Genomic DNA, 22023 nt, shown 5'->3' with positions numbered 1-22023 from the left:
TAGAATCACTGAAGGAACGCTGATTATATTTCCATAACTGAATAGTGAGTACCTTAGAGGGAATTTTATAGACTGAAGTCCAAACATGCTCCAAGGTATGGTGATCAGGGACTGACTCACTTGATGGATGGATTTACCAAACCTGACCAATAGCAAATTTTTAATGGCAGCGTAGGTTTGCGGGCTGAATTGCCTACTCCTGCTCCTCTTTTTTGTATTGATCATTACAAAATCACTTTTTTTCCCATTTGTTTGCCTTTTCTTGCTGTTCTTCTTTCTTAGCCCATTCTTTAAGAGTTTAATTTGCTTTTTCCTTGTGCCTTTCTCTCCTGATGAGTTCCTTATTCGCTGCTACTCTACTTTTCACTGATTTCGTCAAACAGCCATTTGGCAAAGAAGAGAATGTGTGTCTTCAAGAAGTAGGTGGTGCAAAATTAGTGTTGTGCAAAAGGATGAGGAGCACATGATCAATGAGCCGAATTAAATCAATCCTTTTGTAGAGATAAATCCTGGTCCAGGTGGTATTAATTTTCTTTAATTCATGTTTATTTCCTTTAACTCATCTGGTTGTATTTATGGTTTACTATAAAATAATTGGTGACAAAAAACAGTTACAAAACTCTGACAACTGATTTGAGATCAGATTAAGTACTTAGCACATGGGGCCAATGTCTAGAATGATGACCTCCATAGTGAGAGGATTTGAGTACAGAAATAAGGATGTGTTGCTAAAATCATACAGGGCAGTGGTGAGGCCACAGAAGGGTCTAGGCCCGAAACATCAGCTTTTGTGCTCCTAAGATGCTGCTTGGCCTGCTGCCTTCATCCAGCTCCACACTTTGTTATCTGGAATATTTTATGCAGTTTTGGTCTCCCCATCTGAGGAAGAATATTTTTGCTACAAACAGAGTGCAGTGAAGGTTTATTAACTTTATTCCTGGAATGGCAGCAATGACATATGAAAAGAGATTGAGTTGGTTAGGATTTTGTTTACTGGCATTTAGAAGCCAGAATACGACACCTTGTGTTTGTGGGGCGGCATGGTGGCTCAGTGGTTAGCACTGCAGCCTCACAGCGCCAGGGACCTGGGTTCGATTCCCACCTCAGGCAACTGTCTATGTGGAGTTTGCACATTCTCCCCGTGTCTGCGTGGGCTTCCTCCAGGTGCTCCGGTTTCCTCCCACAGTCCAAAGATGTGCAGGCTAGGTGGATAGGCCATGCTAAATTGCCTGTAGTGTTCAGGGGTGTGTGGGTTATAGGGGGATGGGTCTGGGTGGGATGCTTCAAGGGGCAGTGTGGACTTGTTGGGCCGAAGGGACTGTTTCCACACTGTAGGGAATCTAATCTAATCATCTCATAGAAACCTATAATTCTAACATGATTGCACAGCTTAGAGGCTGGAAGATGTTCCCAATGATGATGGAACCTAGAACCAGGAGTCACCATTTAAGAATAAAAGGTAAACCTTTCAGGGCAATGATAAAGAGAAATTATTCCACCCAGAGAATGGGATTCACAACCACAGAAGGTAGTTGAGGCCAAAACACTGTTTTCAAGAAGTGGGGAGATATAACTCGTGACTAAAGAGATCAAGGGATGTGGAGGGAGGATGGGATTCAGTTATTGAGTTCAGTGATTAGCTATGGTCATATTGAATTACAGACCCGTCTCAAATGACCCCATCCTGCTCCTATCTTCTATATTGTTATGTTTAAAATCTGTATGAAGTCCTGGCATCCTATTTGAACCATGATGAGTTTCTGACCTAATCATCATGGTCATTTATTTCAACTTCCAAGTCTTGTCCCTAATATATCAATACCAGGCTTAGATATACTCAATAACTGAACTTTCATAGCTCTCTGGGTGAGAGAATTCCAAACTTTCACCAACTACAGTGTGAAAAAATTCCTCCTCATTTCAGATCGAAATAGTTTGTCCCTGGCAATCATTTCAGCCAAGGGAAACATTCTTTCTGTATCTGTTCTGTCAATCCCTTCAAGAATTTTCTGTTTGAATGAGGCCACCTCTCATCATTCTAAACTCCAGAAAATATCCAGACAGCCTATGTAATCTATGGCCTTCCTTGGATAAGAAGACCAAAACTGCATGCATAACACAACTGCAGTCTCATTAAGGTGCTATATAATTGCAGTAAAACATCTTTACTCCTATACTCACTCTTCTTTTAATAAGGACCAATTGTACAGTTACAACACTGGTTACTAGCAGAAAGTTTCCAGGTATGTCCTGTACCTAAAATACAGGACAAATCTAATCCAGCCAATTAGCATTCCGTAATCTATCCTAGTCATCAATAAAGTGCTAGTAGATGTCATCAACAGTGCTATCAAGTAGCACCAGCTCAGCGCCTCCTCAGTGATGACCAGTTTGTGTTCCACCAGGGCCACTCAGCTCCTGACCTCAATACAGCCTTGGTTCAAACTTGGACAAAAGAACTGATTTCCAGAGGTGGGTCAGTATGACAGCTCTTGACGTAAAGGCTGCATTCAACTGAAAGTGGCATCAGGGAGCCTAGCAAAACTGGAATCAATGGGTATTATGGGTAAACTCTCCTCTGGTTGGTGTCATCTTGGTACATGGGAAGAAGACTGCAGCTATTGGAGATCAGTCATCTCAGCTCCAGGACATCTCTGCAGGAGTTCCTCAGGTGAATGTCCTAGGCCTGGCCATCCTCAGCTGCTTCATCAATGACCTTTCCTCCATCATAAGGTCAGAAGTGAGGATGTTCGCCAATGATTACAAAATGTTCAGCACCATCCATGAATCCTCAGTTCCTGAAGCAGTCCATGTTCACATGCCACAAGACCTTGACAATATCCAGACTTGGGCTGACAGATGGCATGTAACATTGGCACCACATAGATGCCAGGCTATGACCATAATGAATAAGAGACTCACTAATCACTGCCCCTTGACATTCAATGGTGTTACTGTCACTGAGTTCCCCGCTATCAACATCCTGGGGGATACAATTAACTTGCTGCATAAGTTAACAAGAACAGGCCAGAGCCGAGGAATACTGCAGTGAGTAACTCATCTCCTGACTTCTCAAAGCCTGTCCATCATCTAAAAGGCACAAGGAGTGTGCTGGAATCCTCCCCATTTGCCTGGATGAGTACAGCCCCAACAGCAATCAAGAAGCTTGTCACCATCCAGGACAAAGCAGCCTGCTTGATTGGCACAACATCTAAAAACATCCATTCCCTCCACCACTGATGCTTAATAGCAGCAGAGTTAGTACTTTCCACAGGATGCACTGCAAAACTTCACCAATGATCCTCAGAAGGCACCTTCCATCTAGAAGGACAAGGGCAGCAGATACATGGGAACTCCACGACCTTCACATTCCCCTCTAAGCCACTCACCATCCTGACTTGGAAATATACCCCGGTTCCCTTAACTGTCACTGTGTCAAAATCCGGGAATTCCCTCCCTAATAGCCTTATGGGGTCAACTTATAGCATATGGACTGCAGTGGTTCAAGGCAGTTTACCACCATCTTCTCAAGGGCAACTAGGTATAGGCAATAAATTGCTGGCCAGCCAGTGATGCCCACATCTCAATGAATCTAAAAAAAAAGTCTTAATTGCTTGCTGTACCTGCATGTTAAAGTTTACTTTTATTTATTTCTAGTCTTGACTATTCAACAATCCACATGTCCCACATCCTCTCTTCCAGAAACGTGAGATTACCCAAAATTCTGCCAAGTGTGTTTTAATTCAAACCAAGTTCCATTCCCCTATCACCCCTTTGTTTACTTACCTACATATGTCCCTGGTCAAGCATGCCTTTGCTTTTTAATTTTCACCTTCGTTTTCAAATGCCTTTATGGTTTGCCTTTCCCTTTCTCCACAATCACCTCCAACCTTCTAATGTTCTGAATTATGTAGCCCTGAAGTACTCAGATTTCAATCACTCTAATTGTGATAGCCACACCCCCAATTGCCCATTCTCTAAACTCTCGAATTTGGTCTCTACACGTCTTTAACTTCATCCTGTAATACATCCTTAAAACTCCTCTTTGATCAAGCTTTGGGTAATCTGACCAAATATCTCATTCTGTGCCTCAGAGTCATACTTTGCTTTATGTTGTTCTTGTGAAGTGTTTAGGAGATTTAACAATTACATAATTAAAGAGTTAAGGATACCATATAAATATAAACTGTTGCAATTGTTGCATAGCATGGCAGACAGCTCCAAACTAAATGGGAGTGTTGTTGGCTTAATTGTATTATTGCTGGACAATTGATCCAGAGACCCAAGTAATATTCTGGGGAGAGATAATGGGAACTGCAGATGCTGGAGAATCTGAGATAACAAAGTGTGGAGCTGGATGAACACAGCAAGCCAAGCAGCATCTTAGGAGCACAAAAGCTGACGTTTCAGGCCTAGAACCTTCATCAGAAAAGGGGGATGGGGAAAGGGTTCTGAAATAAATAGGGAAAGAGGGGGAGGTGGATTGAAGGTGGAGAGAGGAGAAGATAGGTGGAGTGGAGACAGACAAGTTAAGCAGGCGGATGTGGAGCTAATAGAGGTGAGTGTAGGTGGGAAGATAGGGAGGGGATAGGTCAGTCCAGGGAGGACAGACAGGTCAAGGGGGTGGGATGAGGTTAGTAGGCAGGAAATGGCACGGTTTGAGGTGGGAGGAGGGGACAGGTGAGAGGAAGAACAGGTTATGGAGGCGGGGCCGAACTAGGCTGATTTTGGGATGCACTGGCGGAAGGGGAGATATTGAAGCTTGTGAAATCCACATTGATACCATTGGGCTACAGGGTTCCCAAGCGGAATATGAGTTGCTGTTCCTGCAAACTTCAGGTGGTATCATTGTGTCACTTCATCCCAGAGGCCCAGAATAGACACATCATCGAAGGAATGGGAGGGGGAGTTGAAATAGTTTGCGACTGGGGGGTGCAGTTGTTTACTGAGATCCGAGCATAGGTGTTCTGCAAAGCAACCCCCAAGCCTCCTCTTGGTTTCCCCAATGTAGAGGAGGCCACAACGGATACAGCGGATGCAGTATACCACATTAGCAGATGTGCAGGTGAACATCTATTTGATGTGGAAAGTCATCTTGGGGCCTGGGATGGGGGTGAGGGAGGTGGTGTGGGGGAAAGTGTAACACTTCCTGCGGTTGCAGGGGAAAGTGCCATGTGTGATGGGATTGGAGGGGAGTGTGGAGTGGACAAGGGAGTCATGGAGAGAGTGGTCTCTCCGGAAAGCAGACAGGGGTGGGGATGGAAAAATGTCTTTCGTGGTTGAGTCGGATTGCAGATGGCGGAAGTGTCAGGGGATGATGCATTGGATCCGGAGGTTGGTGGGGTGGTATGTGAGGACAAGGGGGATTCTCTTTTGGCAGTTATTGCGGAAACGGGGTGTGAGGGATGTGTTGCAGGAAATGCAGGAGACACGATTGAGGGCGTTCTCAACCACTGCGGAGGGAAAGTTGCGGTCCTTGAAAAATGAGGACATCTAGGATGTACAGGAGTGGAATGCCTCTTCCTGGGAACAGATGCAGCAGAGGCGAAGGAATTGGGAATGGGGATGGAATTTTTGCAGGAAGGTGGGTGGGTGGGAGTGTATTCTAGGTGAATGTGGGAGTTGGTGGGCTTGAAATGGATATCGGTTTCTAGGTAGCTGCCTGAGCTGGAGACAGAGAGGGCCAGTAAGGTGAGGGATGTGTTGGAGATGGTCCAGGTGAACTTGAGGTTGGGGTGGAAGGTGCAGGTAGCCTAAAGGCCCTCCGCTTCTTCCTGTGCTGCTGGCCCGACCAGTCCCCCTCTACCGACGCCATCATCTGCTTAGCCGAACTCGTCCTCACCCTCAACAACTTCTCTTTTGATTCCTCCCACTTCCCACAGACAAAGCGGGTAGCCATGGGCACCCACATGGGCCCAAGCCATGCCTGCCTCTTTGTAGGTTACGTGGAACAATCCCTCTTCCGCACCTACACAGGCCCCAAACCCCACCTCTTCCTCTGTTACATTGATGACTGTATCGGTGCCGCCTCGTGCTCCCACGAGGAGCTCGAACAATTCATCCACTTCACCAACACGTTCCATGCCAACTTTACCTGGACCGTCTCCAACACATCCCTCTCCTTCCTGGACCTCTGTCTCCATCTCAGGCAACCACCTAGAAATCGATATCCATTTCAAGCCCATTGACTCCCACAGCTACCTAAAATATGCCTCTTCCCACCCACCTTCCTGCAAAAATTCCATCCCCTATTCCCATTTCCTTCGCCTCTGCTGCATCTGCTCCCAGGATGAGATGTTCCACTCCCGTACATCTCAGATGTCCTCGTTTTTCAAAGGCAGCAACATGACCGCCCCCACCAACCCAAGTGGTGGAGAACGCCCTCGACGGTGTCTCCCGCATTTCCCACACCTCATCCTTCATACCCTGTTACTGCAATAACCACCAAAAGAGAATCCCCATGGTTCTCACATACCACCACGCCAACCTCTGGATCCAAAGCATCCTCCCCTGACACTCCTGCCATCTGCAATCCGACCCCACCACCAAAAATATTTTTCCATCCCCACCCTTGTCTGCTTTCCAGAGGGACTACTGTCTCCGTGACTCCCTTATCCGCTCCATGCTCCCCTCCAACCCCACCACACCCAGCACTTGCCCCTGCAACCGCAGGAAGTGCTACATTTGCCCCCACACCTCCTCCCTCACCCCCATCCCAGGCCCCAAGATGACATTTCCATCCCGGGCCTCCTGCAGTGCCACAACAATGCTACCTGAAGGTTGCAGGAACAGCAACTCATATTCTGCTTGGGAATGCTGCAGCCCAATGGTATCAATGTGGACTTCACCAGCTTCAAAATCTCGCCTCCCACTACTGCATCCCAAAACCAGCCCAGCTCGTCCCCACCTCCGTAACCTGTTCTTCCTCCCACCTATCCCCTCCTCCCACCTCAAGCTGTGCCCCCAGTTCCTACCTACTAACCTCATCCTGCCCCGTTGACCTGTCCATCCACCCTAGACTGATCTATCTCCTCCCTACCTCCCCACCAGCACTCACCTTTACTGGCTCCATCCCCACCCCTTTAACTTGTCTGTCTCCTCTCCACCTATCTTCTCCTCTATCCATCTTCGTTCTGCCTCCCCCTCTCTCCCTATTTATTTCCGATCCCGCTCCCCCTCCCCCCTTTTCTGATGAAGTGTCTAAGCCCGAAACATCAGCTTTCCTGCTCCTAAGATGCTGCTTGGCCTGCTGTGTTCATCCAGCCCCACACTTTGTTATCTAATATTCTGGGAAACTGGGTTTGAATCCCATCAGGGCAGATGGTGGAATTTGAATTTTTTTTTTAAATCTGGAAACACGGTGGCTCAGTGGTTAGCACTGCTGTCTCACAGCAGTGGGGACCTGGGTTTGATTCTACCTTCAGGCAACTGTCTGTATGGAGTTTGCACATTCACCCTCTATCTGCATGTGTTTCCTCCCACAGTCCAAAGATGTGCAGGTTATGTGGATTGGCCATGTTAAATTGCCTGTAGTGTCTGGGGATGTGCAGGGTAGCTTGACTAGACATGGGAAATGCAGGGTTAAGAGATAGGGTCGGGAGGTTGGCCTGGGTGGGATGTTGTTCAGAGGGTTGGTATGGACTCAATGCACTGAATGGCCTGATTCCACTCTATGGGGTTCTGTAATTCTAAGTGTCTGAATAATTATTGGGGAGAAACTCATACAGTTCACTGAAGTCCCTTAGGGAAAATAAGTGTTGTCCTACTTGTGACTCGAGACTCACAGCAGTGAGGTTAACTCTTAGGTGTCGTCTGGGTAATTAGGGCTTAGCCAGCAATACCATCCTGTAAACAAATTAAGTAAAAAAAAAATCTACAGGTGTTTCAAGTTTAGAGTATCCTTAGGTCCTCTTTCAGGACTAAAAGAGTTGTTGACGCTTATAAACAGTTGTACGTTTTACTTTTTAGTGATCAGGACTGCTGAGAATTCCATTGGATGATTCTTTTTTAAAAGCAATCCTTCATGGGGAATAAGCCCCTAATTCATAACTTTTGACATGTTCGATGCCTGTGTTAGATAGGCTGTTTAAAATTGGCTTAGCAAATTTCGCACCTGAGTGTGCGCTATGAAATATTCCTCATCCACAGATGCTGTCAAACCTGCTGAGTTTTGCCAGTATTTTATTTTTTATTTCAGATTTCCAGTATTCATAGTATTTTGCTTTCATATGAGCCAGCTTTCTTGTTTTAGCATTAACTGTAATGCCAAATACCTTTGCAAAAACTGAGCTACTTCTCATAGGCCTGCAGTCAAGGCTGGGAACTATTTGTTAGTTCAATCTTCAGTTTCTAATTACCTTTGTGTCCTTTGCTGCATGTTTGATTCTGGCCCCAAGAAGTAGATAAATAGTGCCATCATCCTTTGTGAGGAATTGCCAGCAGTCCAATAAATCAAAACAATTAACCCTTCCTTCCATGAATATGTTCTTCCTGACATTTTATGACATACTCTTGTGAAGCGAAATATTTTTGACATAAATAATGTGTATATTTATTTGGCCACCAACTTGCTTAATATCCCTTGTCAGCCTATTTAATGGACCTGGAATGAGATAATAAATCCTCATTGCATCAACAGCTGCAAGCTCTGTAGTGGCATTTCCCCAGTCTGGCTTGGCTAGCATTCATACACATTATCCACTACCTGTAAACTTCAGCGTTTCCTTTTAAACCTGTACATATTCACTTTGTTTAAAATTTCAGCCCTTAAATACAATACCTAGAAGTTTTCTGTGTAAAAAAGAATGAGCAAAAACATTGAAACCTGGCAAGATGAATTATCTTGTCAAACTTGGGTAGAGACAAACAATTGCAGATGTTAGAATCCAAGTAGACAAACAGGAGGCTGGAAGAACACAGGCAGCATCTGGAGGAAAGGAGACATTAATATTTTAGGTATCTCAGACTCATGTCTCGAAGAAGGGTACTACCAAAAACTTTAACTTCTCCTTTCTTCCAGATGCTGCCTGTGTTCCTCCAGCTTCCTGTTTATCCATCGTGTCAAACTGCTTGATACTGATTTCTTCCTCATTTGCAGAACAACCTCAACTTTAAGCTGTTTATCTGCTGTTTGTAGTCTGGTTTGACCATAGTTTGTTCAATAGAATACTTTTCATTACTAAAATTTACCTCTACTTATCTTTAGCCTTCTCACTGAAGACAGCAGCCCTGTCTCCAATTGGAAATTATCGGACTTTATTGCTGGAATACCTGGTCCAATTCTGCAATCTTTTCCCTCCACCATAGGATTAAAATAAAGTGTTTAGGTACTACATTGTACCTGTACCTCTCTGCACTAAAAATCCTGCCCAACTTCTTTATACAGTCATACCTGGGACTCAAATGATTGTATGCAGATTAGGATGCCTTTTTACTGAGAGTATAATTTCAGATTTTTTGCTGACAAACCCAGTCAAGTCAAAACATTTGTTATTGTCTAAAATAGAAACTGTCATGACAATTTTTTGCCAATTTGCAGGAAACTAAGGAGAGTGTACTGTACCTTAATTAGAAGCATTTACTCTTGAAACCAGGGTAACAGGGCTGGGTGGACATGATGGATTTAAATGTATGTCGATGTCATTTCTGCTGTTGGGGACAAACGAAACCCCTTGTCTCCAAACATTTCACTTTTATGATCAGCCAAACGTCTTTATTCACGTGTGGGCATGATTTAATAGAGCAATCCAGGTTAGAATGATGGTGGAGAAGCTGGAAAATCAGATAGGAGTATCCACTTCAGATTTCTAATTTCAGGAAGATTGTCCCCAACTGAAGCAGGGTGGAAATCCTGCCAATAGTGATGGGAATGACAATTAGACTCAAACTACTTCAACTCAATTATCCCCGAGTCCATTGAAACTCCGCAGCAATTCGGGGATTTAATACATTCACCGACTCCCCCATGACTCCCAAAGCCACCCAGGAAACCCTGTTGTATGGGTTTGTGGCCTCATTGGGAAATCACTCATTGTCACAAACTCAGAACTCAATTAGGTGACCCAGTTTGAGGAAGGGTGAGTGCTGATCGTCATCTCCTATACTTCCCTCCCTCCCTCCCTCCTCATTCCTGCAAACACTCAGAACCTATATACTGCCTTTGCTCACCTGAGCTGAAATTCAGCATAAATCTTGAACCAAAGTACATTACTCATCGTAGTCAGTGTTCATGCTTGTGCTGCCACAGCTTCTAATTGGCCAGTAACTCTCAGGGACAGGTTTCTGCCCCACTGGGGTCTGACCTGGCCAAATAAATACCTTATGCACACTTAATTGTGGAAGCAGTGGCGTATTCCTTCTGGTTCTTCAGCAGTTGGGGGTGAATGATCATTTAGTAGACCTGCATCTTTGGAACAAAGTCCAGCCTGTGGAATTTCGCCTAGCATCCTCCAAACCAAGCATTGTCATTAGAGATAAGTTTCTGTATGCCAAACGTGGTGCGTGCATTCTTTGTACATTACATTGTTCCTCATGGGATTTTAATCAGAATCAAGATAATGTTTCCATGGACATCTCAATAGTACTGAGAACAAAAAGTATAAGGGAAATCATGTCAGGACATTCCATAGTCAGGGGATCAGACAGTCATTTCTATGGCATGAAATATGACTCCCACATGGTGTCTCCCTGATGCATGGGCAAGTATATCACAAAGCAGTTGCAGGGCATCCTTCCGAGGAGGGGGATCAACTACATGTCATGGTCCACTTTGGTACCAATAACATAGGCAGGAAAAAGGATGAGATCCCGAAAGCTGATTTCAGGGTGCTAAGAAGGAAATTAAAAAGTAGGATATGAAGAGCAGTAATCTCAGGATTTCACCCAGAGTCATGTGCTCATGAACATAAGAAGAGAATCGATCAACTGAAAATGTGGCTGAAGTACTCATGTAGATAGGAGCATATCAAAGATTTATGAGGCAATGGGATCAGTTCTGGGACAAGACTGGGCCTGATACCCTCATTGAGAGATTTGCTAGCACTATTGGGGTTGTTTTAAACCATGTGCCGGGAGATGGGGATACAAAGGTTTTTACTACAGGGAATAGAGATCACACCTGAGTCTGTGGAGATCTGATGGCTTGTACTGATTTTGTTCACAGCCCCAAGCTGAGAACAAATCACACAATCTTTGAGAAACAAAAGGCCTTCTTCATAATAACTGGTCAGCAGCCCACAGACCAAGCATCTCTATGTTACTGGCTGAACCTGTATTTGTTTAAAAGCCTTGGCTCCTGCTCGTCTACAAATTATCTACAATTGCTTGAGCCAGCACCTGTGTACTCACAATGAGTGTCCAGTAGCTTGCTAACAAAAAAATCTCGACGCACCTTGTTTTTTTTTAAAACAGATCTTTTCCCATTTCAGCCCATAATTACATCTACACAAAAATAAAAAGTACTATCTAATATCATGTAATGAAAAGGGGCTAAATTAATAATCTCAATGTAAAAGAACCTTTAGGTACGAGTGACCACATTTTACATTTTTTTAAAGTAATTTAGTTAAATTTGAAGCAAAGGTGTTAAGTTTGAACAAAGGAAATTGTGGAAGAATGAGGCATGAGTTAACTGAGCTGGACTGGAGAAATACATTAAAAGGAATGTTTGTGTACAGGCAGTAGACAGTCTTAAAGGAACTGTTGTATGGCTTCTAGTACCTACATATTCCTTCAAGTTGCAAAAAACTAAAAAAAAATGCCAGTCAACTTTGGCTGATAAAAAGGTTAGCATTATATAAGATTAAAAGAAAATGCATATATAGTGTCCAGAAATGGACGTAAATCTGAGAAATTGGACAATTTTAGAATACAATAAAGTAGGATCGAGAAACATAAAGGAAAAGAGCACAAAAACATAAAAATTAAGGCACAGTAAACCAATCAGCTGTTTTTGCCTCTTCTGCCATTCAATATGATCATGCCTGATCCTTTATCTTAATGTAATGCTCTATCATTCACTCCATACCCCTTGATGACTTTAATATATAAAAGCTTATCAATTTTGAATATACTTAGTGACCTGGCCTCCACGACCTTCTGTGGGGGTGAATTCCGTTGGTTGACCATCGCCTAAGTGAAGAAATGTTTCCTCATCTCAATCCTAAATGACCTACTCCATCCCCGACACTCCTGGTTCAACACTTCCCATCCAAAAAACCATTTTACCTACATCTTCCCTGTCTAGCCCTGTTAGAATGATACACATTTCAATCAGATTCACTCTTAAATTCAAGTAAACTCAGGTGTAGTTGAGTCAATCTCTCCTCTCTGACAGATCTGCCATCCCCATTATCAGTCTAGTGAACCTTCACTGCTGTTCCTCTACAAAAAGTATACCCTCTCTTCATAGGGAGTACGAAACTGCGTACAATATTCCAGATGTAGTCTTACCAAGACCCTCTATAACTGCACTAAGACACCTTTACTTCTGGACTGCAATCCTGGTGTAATGAAGGCTAACATGTCATGTGTTTTTCTAATTACTTGCTACGCCTACCTCTTTAGCCTCATTGACTGATGTACAAGGACTTGCAGATCTCTTTGTACATCTACATTTCCCAATATGTCGCTACTTAAATCTCTATATTTCTGTTTTACATGCTGAAATGTATAACTTTATATTTATCAGCATTATATTGCATCTGTCAAGTGTTTGCCACTTACACAAAATGTCCAGATTGCCCTGAAGCATCCTTGCATCCTCCTTACAAATCAGAATCCCATCTAGATTTTTGTCATCAGTAAACACAGAGATACTGCATTTCATTTCCTCACCTAAGTCATTTATATGTATCATGAATAGCTGAGGTACAACAGAAGATCCTCATGGTACACCACAAGTCACGACCTGTAAAAGACCCATTTATTCCCACTCCCTGTTGTTGGACTGTCAACAAATCCTGAAGCCATGCCCATATATTACCCCCCGTTCCGTGTGTTTTAAATTTGTCCACTGGCATCTAATATGGGGAACATTTGTAGGAAAGTCCCAAATCTAACAAAACAAACGGGAAAACATTGCAGATGCTTGAGATCTATCAGAGATGTACGCAGGTTACCACAGAAACTCAGTACATCTGGCAACATCTGTAGATAGAGATACAAAGTAAGGCTTCAAGTCTGATATGACTCTTATTTAACATTTTCAGTTTGGTATGGCCCTTCTTCCAAAGAGTCATATGAGACTCAAAACATGAACTTTGTTTCCCCCTTCTTAGTTGCTGCCAGACTTGCTGAGTTTCTCCAGCAATTCCTGTTTTTATCCCAAATCTCATTGCTTAACTCTATTCAGGAAATATTTAATTATCCAGTTACATCCTCAAAACAAAACTCCAGATGTTAGGCATAACTTTCAGACCTTATCATTAACTTTCATTGATTTTGTTCAATGCTTTCCAAGTGTTCTGTTATCGTGTCTTTTATTATAGACTATAGCATTTTCTCCACTACTGATCTTAGGTTAACTGATATGTAATTATCTGTTACTTTCATAAAGGATATGTTAAATTGATACTTGGATAAAAGTGATGGTAGCATGGATTTAAGAATGGAAAATCATATTTGACAAAATTGTTGGAGTTATTTGAGGATATTAAGAACAAAATTGATATATGGGATGATTGGTGAACATATATTTAAATTTCAAGGATCTTTGACAAGGTCACTCACCAGTGACTGGTTAGCAAAATTTAACTACATGGTTTAGGAGGTAATAAAGTAGCATGGATTAAGGACTGGTTGGCAGACAGAAAACAGGACAGTTGGAATAAATGGGTCATTCACACATGGCAGGCTATGCCTACTGGAGTACTGCAAGGGTCAGTACTTGGGCTCTAGCTGTTCACCATAAGTAGCAACGATTTGTATATGTGGAGCAAACGTAATATTTCCAAATTTGCAGCTGATACAAAGACAAGTAGGAATGTGAGTTGTAAGAAAGATGTAAAGCATTTTCAGGAGGTTTTGGACAAGCTTTGCAATTGATCAAGAATATGGCAGATGAAACATTATGTGGGAAAATGTGAGTTGATCCACTTTGGTAGGAAAAACAGATCTGCAGAGTACTTTTTCAATAACGATATGTTGGAAAGTGTAAAATGCAAAAGGGCCTGAGTATTTTTGTCAATAAGTTACTAAAAGTTAACAATGTTATTGGAATATTAGTCTTTATGCAAGAGGCTTGGAATGCAGGAGCAGTGAATTCTTGCTTCAATTGTATAGGAGCTTGATTAGATTGCACCGGAAGCACTGTGTGTAGTTTTGTTTTCCTTACCTTGGGGGAAATATTCCTGACATTGTGGGAGCACAATAAGAGTTCACTCGGCTTCTTTCTTGAATGGCAGAACTGTCCTATGAAAAGAAGTTGGTAAAATTGACCCCATATTCTCTGGAGTTTCGAAGAATGAGAGATGGTCTCATTAAAACTTTGAAAATACTTAAAGGAGTAGACAGGGTACATGCAGGTAAGATGTTTCCTCTTCAGGAGACAACATTTAAAAATAAGAGGATGCTGTTTAGGACTGAGATGAAGGAACTTTCATTTTACTCAGAGGGCTGTGAAACTTTGGAATTCTCTATACCTGAAGGCTGTGAAAGCTTAGTCTTTGTGTATATTTAAAGTAGAGGTGAATGAAGTTTTAATTGTCAATGGCATACAGTGTTGTGTAGATAATGTGGGTAAAAGGCATTGAAGTGTTTCATCAGTTATGATCTTATTAAAAGATAGGCAGGCTCAATGTGCTGAATAGCTTGACCTATTCCTAAATTCAGGAACTTGAGGTGGAGTTTGGCAAGGCACAAGCCTCAGGGGGACCAAATATGCGGAAAACCTCTGCTAGAATTCCAACAGCTAAAAGTATGCAACAGTTAAACTTCCTGCTACTTGCCATTCAAAGTCCATTAGTTTTTGATTCATTAGACTTTTGTTTGCAAGATTATTTGGAGCTCAGTGAGGAGAATCCCCAAACCTGCAGTGACAAACCCAGCCACCCAAGTTCCACTAATAAGTGTAATACTTGGTCTCAAAATGCAGTTCTCAATATAAATATATGGGAGGTATATTTTTCATTAAAAAATATCTTGCATGTTTGCAACTCTTGGTCTTCTGACTGCTCTAATTTTCTTGGCCAATGGATGTAAAATGAAGTCAAATTTGGAAAAGCTAAAGGATTGCAGAGAAACTAATGTATTGCTGATAAGAATTTTTGTGTAATCAGCTGGAGTGCAGCAGCTCTGTCTACAAAGGCAAAGGTGAGATGAAGCTCTGTTGGCAACAATGTACACGCCTGGCTTTGTACAAATAAATACTTTGGGGCTTGGTAGATTTTATCAAAGCTTTACTAAAATATTTTACTTATGAATACATCCAAGAAAAATGTTTATGTTAATGAAACTCCATTAGTTGAACTGATTTAATCCTACTAGATTATTCTTGACTAGACACCAGACACAAACATATTTTAACACAATTTGTTCTTTGTTTCTAATCAGTGTTCAGTTGGATCCTGTTTTGAAAATCGCACAGAATGTAAAGTTCTGAATTGAGTACTCAATCTATATTGTGTTTCCAATGCATTGCAAAGATTTAATCCTACTTTGAGTAGAAGTTCACATGTCACAATGCCTTATTGACTTTAATGGCTTTGTGTTATTCTGCTCATTGCTTGAGCAATAGCCTGCAACCGCTTAGAATATTTTAATAGTTATTGCACATATGCAATGTCACATATAGCATTTATTACCAAAATATGTATATGTATGCGTATGGGTGTTTTGTTGTACAATTACATTCTCGGTTTGAAATCACAAAATTGATGGGAAGGTTTATTTTCTGTGTTGCCAATCAGAAACTCCTAGTGTGACTAAATCTGTTGAGACATAAATGATCTTTGGGTCTGATCACATTAGAATTTAGAAGAATGAGAGGTGATCTTATTGAAACATAAAAGATTTTTCAGGGGCTTAACAGGGTAAATGCAGAAGAATTGTTTTCGTTTTCTTTATGGGAGAGTTTAGATCCAGAGGCTCCCGGGTGGCACGGTGGCTCAGTGGTTAGCACTATTGTCCCACAGTACCAAGGACCCAGGTTTGATTCCAGCCTTAGGTGACTGTCTGTGTGAAGTTTGCAAGTTCTTACGTGGGTTTTAATCAGATATTCCAATTTCCTCCCAGTCGAAGATGTGCAACTAGGTTAAAGTTTTGAGGAAGGGTCACTGGACACGAAATGTTAATTCTGATATTTTCTTTACATTTGCTGCCTGACCTGAGCTTTTGCAGAAACTTCTGTTTTTTTTTATTAATATAGCATTTGATACTGCTAGCAGGGCAGACTTTACAAGATACAGGGGAAAATTGAAACAAACTCAGAGATTGCTGGAGAAAATCAACATGTCTGGTTACTGCAGAGTTTTTCCAGTATTCTCTGTGTTTGTTTCAGATTTTCAATTAACTCACAGGACATGGGTGTCACTGGCTGGGCAACATTCATTTCCTGTCTCCGGTTTCCCTTGAAAAGGCGATGGCAAGCTGCCTTCTTCAACTGCTGCAGTGCATGTGCTGTAGATAGACCCACAATACCATTAGAGAAGGAATTCCATGTATCTGCAGTATTTTGCTTTCATATGAGGGAAAATCTCATCTGCCCCTTCCTTGACAACATGCTTTAGGGTGTACGGTTTACAGTGCCACATCTGACAGTTTCAAGTTGAATGAAGTGAATGAATACTTTGTCCTAACCCTAGTTTTGTTTGGTGCTTTCTCCATAATGCTCCTGACCTCTGCCTTCCCTGCAGATATGTGAAGAATTTACATGCACTTTAGCTCAGATGACAAGCTCTACAATCTGTCCAAACTGAAAGAAAAGATAAAAACGCAACATGCCTTGATTAGAGAAGTTGTCCATGCTGATGATGCCATGCCAAATGCTCACTTGGAAAGTCAGCTACATGGATTATCTCTGTTGTGATTGTAACTTGTTTGCCTTTACTGTGTGTTGTCATAGGACAGGGTGTCACAATAATAACATCCTGGTTAATAATTACTGCTGTTTTGAGTCTATAATGACAGACAATCTGTGTTTTGATGCAGAACTTGATATGCAAACTAATAATACTTGGCCAGCTTTCAAAACATATGTGGGATAACATCAAGCTGACCCTTCGGACCCAGGTGCTGGTTTGTATGTGGTCTGTCTTCCTAGCATCTTGTATGTGTGTGAAACATAGGTAACCTACAGCTGTAAAGAAAGGAAGCTCAACAATTTTCCTCTTTGGCAATGTATTCTGAGCGTCTCATGGAAGGACAAAATCAGAAATGTAGCAGTCTTCTCAAAGAATTATCAAATTGTGCAGCATTGCCTGTTACAATGAAATGCATTAAAGTTACTTCTTTTACCTTGATTTCATTAAGGTTGACCCAAGGGATATCCTATGGATAGAGTCAGTTAATGTGCAGCACATGCACGCATTTAAGCAGGTAACTGGTCAATGTTTGTTGGATCAAACAGTCACTCTGTGGGCAGTTGGAACTGACGAGATAGCGCTGTGGGATCCCACAGAATACAGACTATTACTCCCCCAACACAATCAGAAAGTCCTTGTCCCATGACTAAATTAGAAAATAAGTCATATAGAGTGTAAACCACTCACTGTCACCCTTCTGTTATTGCTCAAGAGAAATTTCACCCCTGTCCCAGGGCAAGTTATTTTTTAATGAGCGGCATAACTACTGGCAGTTTACTGAGAGACACAGTTTAATAAAAAATTCTACTTAACAGACTATATCTTTCTGTGCTTTGCTTACCATAGATATTGATAATAATAAATCCATCTAGTGTAAAAATGCTACCTTCAAACCTTATTAAATCTGATCAGGTGAGACACATTTTGCCAGAAGATGCCAGAGGCTATGAGTGTATAATGAAGATGGTATTTTCATTTTAGCCCTTTAGTTCCTTTGAAACTTCAGAGATTTGTTCAGATGGGAATCTGATAGGGAATGTGAGGGTTGAGCCATTGTATACAGGCAGGAAGACTGCGAAAGACAAGGCAGAGGTGACAGACTCGAAATGCAGGCTGAATGTCAACAGCAGGGCCATAGGTGAATTCAGAATCTTACACACTGAACAAAACAAAAGAGGCATTCAGTTTCTTTCCAATTCTTTGCAGAACACAGCAGCAATATAAAAAATTGAACCCTTTGCCATTGTAAAGCAATTTCTCAAAATTTGAGTGCATAGCACTAAACAAAGTTTTGTTCAAAAGATTACCTTGGTATAATGTAGATTTTAACAAATTCCTTGTGTTTTCCATAATGTTGCTGCAATCACCAGGGAACAGATCTTGCTGGAACACCTGCTACACAATATCTGTTCTGCAAAAATGATGACAGCAACTTTACTAAGAAATCCGTTCCTAGCTATTTCAAGGCCTGCACCATTACTCAAACATTCCTAAAATATATCATAATATCCAATGCACAGGTTTCATGGTAGCAAATACACCATATTCAGTGTAAGCGAGGAAGATGTGGTCTAAAAGATAACCCTAAATATGTTCTATCTTCTGGAGCTGTGAGCCCCACAGAAAGTGTGTGTGTTTGTGATTGGAGTATATAGACGATGTCATTTGTTATGATTTGTTTTTATTACTGAGGGAGTCACAGATAATAGAAGATCAATCATAGAGGATGTAATATAATAAACACTATCCCATCATGGAAAATCTATGTAAGATGCTAGTGAATCATATCACTGGACTGAAACAGAATTTTCAAGTGAGTGAAATCCTGCATGTTTATCCAGACTTCACAAATTTTTTTTTTCCTTTTCTTTCAGGTGTACAATGTTAACAACATAAAATTGCCTTGTCTGTAAAACTATGCTGGAAATTATTGCAGTATGTCCTCCTGATATTAAATAACACGCACGGAATTCTATAAAAATCATGCTCATTTATAAGAACAAAGAACAAAGAAAATTACAGCACAGGAACAGGCCCTTTGGCCCTCTAAGTCTGTGCTAATCCAGATCCTCTATCTAAACCTGTCACCTATTTTCCAAGGATCTGTATCCCTCTGCTCCCTGCCCATTCATGTATCTGCCTAGATACATCTTAAATGATGCCATCGTGCCTGTCTCTACCACCTCCGCTGGCAATGCATTCCAGGCATCCACCACCCTCTGTGTAAACAACTTTCTACGCATATCTCCTTTAAGCTTTTCCCCTTTCACCTTGAATTGACCCCTAGTAATTGAGTCCCCTACTCTGGAAAAAAGTTTCTTGCTATCCACCTTGTCTATACATCTCATGATTTTTTAGACCTCAGTCAGATCCCCCCTTAACCAGTATGTTGCCTGAACCGGTTGAGGTTAGGTCAGCTGTTGGAAATGTGGAATTAAGCCCACCTTGTCACACATCTTGTCGGCACTCCCACTCAGTAAATTACTTTGCCACCATGTAGAAAATGAAAAGCTTACAGAACTAACAACGGCAAGGAGCCTGGTGTTAAGAATGAAAACCAATACAAACAATATTGGGGAGGCAATGGCCCAGCGGTATTATTGCTGGACTGTTAATTCAGGGACAAAAATAGAAGTTGCTGGAAAAGCTCAGCGGGTCTGACAGCATCGGTGAAGAAAAAATCAGCGTTAACATTTCGGGTTCAGTGCCCCTTCCTCAAAACTGATGGTAGCTGGGAAAATGTCAGTTTATGTGCAGAAAATAGGGAGGGAGTTGACTCACGGAGTAAATGATAGGATAAAACCCAAAGAGAGAGAAGAGCAGTTGGTTAGACAATGGAAGTGATAACAATCTGGCTAGGAAGGTGAACAGTTGTTCATGGGGACTAGTAGTGACACACTATAGGTAATGTGTAATGGCAGGCTATGTGATAACACACCACCTATTGTTAGTGACTACCAGTCCCTATGAACAACTGTTCACCCACCTAGCAAGATCGTTATCACCTCCACTGTCTATCCAACTGCCCTTCTCTCTCTTCAGGTTTTATCCTATCATTTAGCCCCTGAGCCACACCCCTCCCTATTTTCTGCATATAAATCGATGTTCTCCCAGCTACCATCAGTTCTGAGGAAGGGTCAGCGGACCTGAAACATCAACCCTGCTTTTTTCTTCACAGATGCTGCCAGACTTGCTGAGTTTTTCCAGCAATTTCTGTTTTTACTGTTGAGACCAAGGTAATGTTCTGGGTACCAGCAGATGGTGGAATGTATTTTCAGTAAATAGCAGGAATTAAGAATCTAATGATGACCATGAATCTATTTCTGAATGTCAGAAAAACACATTTGGTTCACTGATGTCCTTTACGGAAGGAAACTTACCTAGTCCGGCCTACATGTGACTCCAGTCCCACAGCAATATAGTTGACTCATGGCTGCCCTCTGGGAAATTTTGGATGGGCAATAAATGTTAGCCTAGCCAGTGCCACCCTCATCCTGTGAATGAATAAAAATATAAACAAACTGCTTATTTAATATACATTAATAAATATAATTATAAAACAGAGATAACAAGGTGTAGAGCTGGATGAACACAGCAGGCCAAGCAGCATCAGAGGAACAGAAAAGCTGATGTTTCAGGCCTAGACCGTTCTTCAGAAATGGGGTAAGGGAAGGGGGTTCTGAAATAAATAGGAGAGAGGGGGAGGCAGATAGACGATGGATAGAGGAGAAGATAGGTGGAGAGGAGACAGACAGGTCAAAAAGGCGGGAATGGAGCCAGTAAAGGTGAGTGTAGGTGGGGAGGTAGGGAGGAGATTGGTAGAGAGTTGCTGTGGGAGTGAGATCCCCTGAGGTTTGTCCAGAAGGACGAGGGTAACTTCTTCAGGGTAAGCATCCATCCCTGCCTCTTTAGGCCCGAAACGTCAGCCTTCCTGCTCCTCTGATGCTGCTGGGCCTGCTGTGTTCATCCAGCTCTACACCTTGTTCTCTCGGATTCTCCAGCATCTGCAGTTCCTATTACCTCTAATATAATTATAAAACAGTTTTATTTAGTGATAAACCATTTAGCCTAATTCATTTTGATATCTGCTTTGGTTTATTGTTGGCTCGAGCATAAACCCCTGTATTTCTAACATTAGATAGCAGCATATTTTGTAAATGCATCAATTAATATCGAAGTCTGGGGCAGGAGTCTGAACTCCTGCCAGATCTGGAAAAACAGAAGCAGTCTGGCTCCATTCTGCCACTGGGCCATTTCCAAGAGATAGGTTTGGAAGAATGACAGGGTTATCCATTAAGAAATGGCAGACTGGAAATCAGAAATCCCAGGGATGCTGCCTTTCTGGATTCCACAACAGTCACAGGCTGCCCAGGATAAGGGCTGCCCTCCATCTGGTAGCACTATTCCTCACTGTGGTGCCCTGGCAACTGAATTTACTTTTTACTTTAACTTTATAATTTTTGTTGAGGGGACACCTTCATTCTAGGGCACTCCTCCAACACTTACCTCTGCTTTGAAAATGATCTCATCATCCTGAGTGAACTGAAAATACATCTTTTCATCATCAATTTGCCAACTCAGGGAACATCACAAGTGAGCAACAGTTTGACACACTGTGACAGCTTCTAATATCCAGTTCAGCCTGGCAACACCATTTGGAAGGTCACAGGAAAAGCCTGCCCTCATTTCCTTAAGACTATTCTATTGTAACAATGCATTTCAGTCAAAATACCTAAAGTGAAATTGTTCTGGAAAGTTATGAGGTGAAGTGTTTCTATTATTTATGCTATTATTTCAATTCCTACAACATCTGCACTGCTGTCTCATTTTCCTCATTACCATTTCTGTACTCTAACAAAAATAATTGACAATAAGAAATTTACTGAATTAGCTTCACTTTGATCACTGTTCTAACTCATCATTAGGAAATGTTAGCTTTCTAACTTTAGTTAATACTACAATGATACGCAGAATTAAAATGGTAAAGTAGTTTTCTGGCAAATCT

General features: G+C 41.9%; 1 protein-coding gene and 1 long non-coding RNA gene across 3 annotated transcripts in view; one reads left to right on the top strand and one right to left on the bottom strand.

Annotated features, from left to right (window-relative positions):
• The window catches only part of LOC125453193 (stAR-related lipid transfer protein 13-like), a 464022-nt gene that overhangs the window by 70628 nt on the left and 371371 nt on the right, over positions 1 to 22023 (top strand). The window lies entirely within an intron of this gene.
• The window catches only part of LOC132209775 (uncharacterized), a 31230-nt gene continuing 27532 nt past the window's right edge, over positions 18326 to 22023 (bottom strand). For both annotated transcript variants that reach the window (XR_009445859.1, XR_009445858.1), the window contains exons 2-3: positions 20399 to 20512; positions 18326 to 18429 (exon numbers count right to left, since the gene is read on the bottom strand). This is a non-coding gene — a long non-coding RNA (uncharacterized LOC132209775). The remainder of the gene's footprint in view (positions 18430 to 20398; positions 20513 to 22023) is intronic.

The sequence above is a fragment of the Stegostoma tigrinum genome, chromosome 6, assembly GCF_030684315.1.
Source record: "Stegostoma tigrinum isolate sSteTig4 chromosome 6, sSteTig4.hap1, whole genome shotgun sequence".
Lineage (NCBI taxonomy): Eukaryota > Metazoa > Chordata > Chondrichthyes > Orectolobiformes > Stegostomatidae > Stegostoma > Stegostoma tigrinum.
The sequence above is the reverse complement of the archived record's forward strand: the minus strand, read 5'-3'. Positions and strand labels throughout refer to the sequence as shown.